We start from the raw sequence: 4,147 nt of genomic DNA on the forward strand, positions 1-4,147 counted from the left end.
TTGCAATCGCAAAAAGTTATAGCTCTGGAAACTTCAATCAAAACTCTCTAATTAAACATTTCTATTGGCCGTTCCGAAATTCAGCAGGGAACTGGGGTGAGTTTCAAATTTTAAATAATCGATGAACTGACACCACCACATGAAAGATCATGTTAAGAGACCATGTTAAGTTATGAACCTTGAAATACGGTTCAAAATCCATACAAACCTCTCTAATTTTGACAAAGCGTCCCCCAAAACCATATAAACTCTAATTTTTTTTATCAGTTTAGTGACAACTGTAAAATCTCGTCATGTATCTACAATTTGAAAGAAGCTGCGATTAAAATCGCTATGTTTTCCCATTTTAAAGAGTATCACGGAAATCATAAACATTTTAAGAGGTTATATGGTTTTGGGGGACGCTGTATCAAAATTAGAGACGCCTGTATGGATTTTGAACCATGTTTCAAGGTCCATAACTTGGTCTCTGTTCACCCTAAAAGCACCATACTTGGCCAAATGACCAAGCTCAACATGATCTTTCATGTGGTAGTGTCAGTTTATCGATTAGTTAAAATTTGAAACTCGCCCCACTTCCCAGCTGAATTTCGGGACGGCCAATTTGATAAGTAAGACCTGACAGTTCAGAGATTCGAATAGAATGTTTAATCTTGGTCTACTGATATGCCATTGCATTGAGGAAGCTAACCGGTACTGTTTGTGCCTTGTTTTACATGGCAGCAGGAAGTTGCTCAAAGGTTAAATATGGTAATAAACAGATACTTACTTAAAACAGGAGTCGAATATTGAACCTCAGCGCCCCCAGGGGGAGGACTCCCATATAAAAAGGGGAGGGATACTTGTCGGAAATTTTATATTAAACCCTTAAAGGAGACCAATCTGGGCGTGGCCCAGGCGTTTTTTGACCCCTAAAAGAGACCATATTATAACACACTTTTAATGATGGCAAAGACATTATCATCTAATGCTTTCACTTGTGTGAAGAAATATAAAAGTGTAAATATACACCTTTATATTTCTTCGCACGCAACCCTAAAGAAGATTTTCACGGCTACCTATGATTGCGTTTTGCCCAAAACACCCTACGTGACACCAAAATCCGAAATTTACACCGCTAAGGGAGACGACGAGCATCCCTCCCCTTTTTATATGGGAGTCTATAATTCATCTTGCTGGCCCTGGGAATTGTTGTCATCTGCACTGACTTCGTCACTGCTTCATCAAATTCTTACTGGCCTTTATCAGAGTCACTAGCTTCTCACTCATTTCATGTTCGTTCAGATCTTCATGGGGTCCTTCATCTTTATCCACTCCGCACCAACTCGGGCGTCATTCGACACGCGTGATCCCCTACTGTGACATTTAGTTTGTCACGCATTCCTCTCAATAACTTTGGCGTTTCGCGGCTATAGAGTGTTTTCATGTGACGTCTCCGGGAATTGAGCTCTATTATCACGCAAACGTTATCTTTTGTTTCGGAGTGAAAAAAGGCATCTTGTACCCTATGGGACCTTACATTCTATTTATCAGGCCCTAGTACTACCTCATTTCAACTACTGCAATATTGTTTGGGGAAACTGTGGAGTAACTTTGCAGGACAAACTGCAGACTACAAAAAAGAGCAGCCCGTGTCTTGACCTACTCTAACTATGACGCTCATGTCAACAATTTATTTGAACTCCTAAGATGAAAATCCCTAGTCCCTCAAAGGCAAATTGAAAGAGCAACAATGGTATTTAAATCCCTACAGGGACTAGCACCTGAGTATCTCTGCTCGAAAATTGTCCATTGCGACGATTCTGGTTATTGTTTGAGAGACTCTGTGAATATGGTAAATGTTCCGCAACCGCGCACAAACTACTACAAAAAACAGCTTTAGCTATTTAGTGGCGCAGTTTTGTGGAACAGTTTGCCATTAGAACTAAGGAAATCAGAGTCCCTCAATCAATTCAAACGACTGATTAAAGAGGTTATCTAAGCCATTATTCTAAACACGGCATTAATGGAAAGAATGATATTGAGTAAGATAGTTAATGTAGTTAATGTAGTTTACATAGTTCTATCTATAAATTTTTAATTGTACATATTTTTTTATATTCCGGGCCCCAGTTGTTCAAACGCTGGATAGCGCAATCCACCGGATAAATCACTATCCACTGGATAACTCAATTGGTTTTGCTAGTGTTTATCCACTGGAAAGTGATTTATCCGGTGGGTAGCGCTATCCATCGTTTGAACAACTGGGGCCTGATGAATTGCACCGTGGTTAAATAAAGATTAAATAAATAACACTCTATTTGAGATCAATTGCCGCTCAAATCTAAGAAAAACCGGAACCCGAATAGGACAAAATAGAAAAACCCAAAAAGCACATCGGATAACAAAACCGAAAAACCGCTCGTATTTTTTACGAAAACTGAAAACCAGATGCTAAAAAACGAAAAACCCGCAAACCGCAATGAACACCAAAACAAAAAAAACCGAAGTCTTTTGGCACAAAAACCGAAAACCCGATCTGAAAAATAGCCAAAACCGCAAAACCGAAAATCCCAATGTCCCCTTCGTTAACGTAGCATTGCGGAAGGTTTCTTACGCATTCCTTTCGATTCCTTGCTTTCATTTCTAGGAGTCTTGATAACAATAACATAAAACAACTCCCAGAAAAGGTTTTCTCAGCACTCGCAAGGCTACAGTGGCTGTAAGTTTATTGCTCAGTGTATGTAAACTGTCAAAACATTTATATAGATATGCGTCTCGTTACTCCACAAAGATTTGTTTCAGTTTGTTAATAAGGCACTCACATATTTGTCGTGATTAAAACCTAAGAAGGAATCAGTCACCCGAACAGGAATACTGTCAATTTCTGGGTAGAGTGGTTTAGAAAATTGAAATAGGAAAATGTTGGCCTACTTTTGGGATTGCCTGTTTCAGTATGTTTCTCAGTTCACAGCGTGGTTTTGCGGGATTGGCATTTTCTGTCTCCTTCCCTTTTGTTACCCTTGTAGTGATGTCCCGCCTAGATTGATCTCTTGATGTTGGTGTTTTCTTGTGTCGCCAATAGTTGAGGTGGCCGGACAAGTCTTTTAAAGAAATGGCACATGCTCGGTTCTGTCATAAAAATCGAAATCGTCGCCATTGTAAAGGCACAAGTGCCTGACAAACTGAGAAATGGAATGGACTGGTGACTGAGTTGACAAATATAGTAGGTAGCTGTAGGAATCTGTTGGTTTGCCGTGTAGTGCACGCTAATTGAAAAATATTTGCCGTTGACTGAGAGCTTTATGTCGACAAAAGCTTGTGCATTTGTCAAAATTATCCAGGTGAGATTTAGAGACGGGTGGAAAGAATTTCTGGACTTGAGAGTGCAATAAATTGGTTGAGTTCCTTTTTGTATGATGGTATGGCCGACACAGTCTGCGATGAAACGTTTATAAGAATCAGGTTTAACTTTGGCACGTTGTACATTCTACATTTTTGCTTCAACACTGCCTACAAGAAGGTTGGCGTAGTCGTGACCCATCTTAGTTCTCATTGCTACACCATGATTTTTCGGAAACTGAAAACATTTGAGTCTCAAAACCAGTTTGGTTAGGCGAAGTTGAGTTTCCAGGATAGGTTCTTTAACATTCTGTTGATCTAAATAATACGTAAGAGCAACGAGATCTTAACTGTTACGGTTAACGGTGTAAACTCCGTATTCACAAATGGTGGCCGGTGCGGGGCGATTGAGCAGTCAAACGCGAAAATGAGGCGTTGTAGGACAAGAGCCAAATGAAGACAGTTCGCAATTCTGCGAGTTCACATTCACGGAACAAGTTTCGTGGAATGTCATGGTCAAACGTTTATTGTCGTGGCCCTCTGTGTAACCAAAGAGGTAACGTGGATTCTCAAGGAAATAGAGCGGGACGTCTCCCGTCTTATTTCCGCTCGACGGCTGAAAACATTCGCAAGCAGTGGTTGCAGAAAATTCGAGATGTTGGCCCATTATTTTCATTAACGAAATCTACAACGGTATGACCGTTGCATTTTGGTAAAGAAGAAATAAAAACGGGGCTCAGTGGCAAGAAAATGGAATTAACGTTGGACGCAATTCGGTCAAAGTTTTGGTGGCGTCTTTCTCCCCTCAAAAGACCTGTGCCATTGA

This window comes from Montipora capricornis, chromosome 5 (genome assembly GCF_036669925.1).
Source record: "Montipora capricornis isolate CH-2021 chromosome 5, ASM3666992v2, whole genome shotgun sequence".
Classification (NCBI taxonomy): domain Eukaryota; kingdom Metazoa; phylum Cnidaria; class Anthozoa; order Scleractinia; family Acroporidae; genus Montipora; species Montipora capricornis.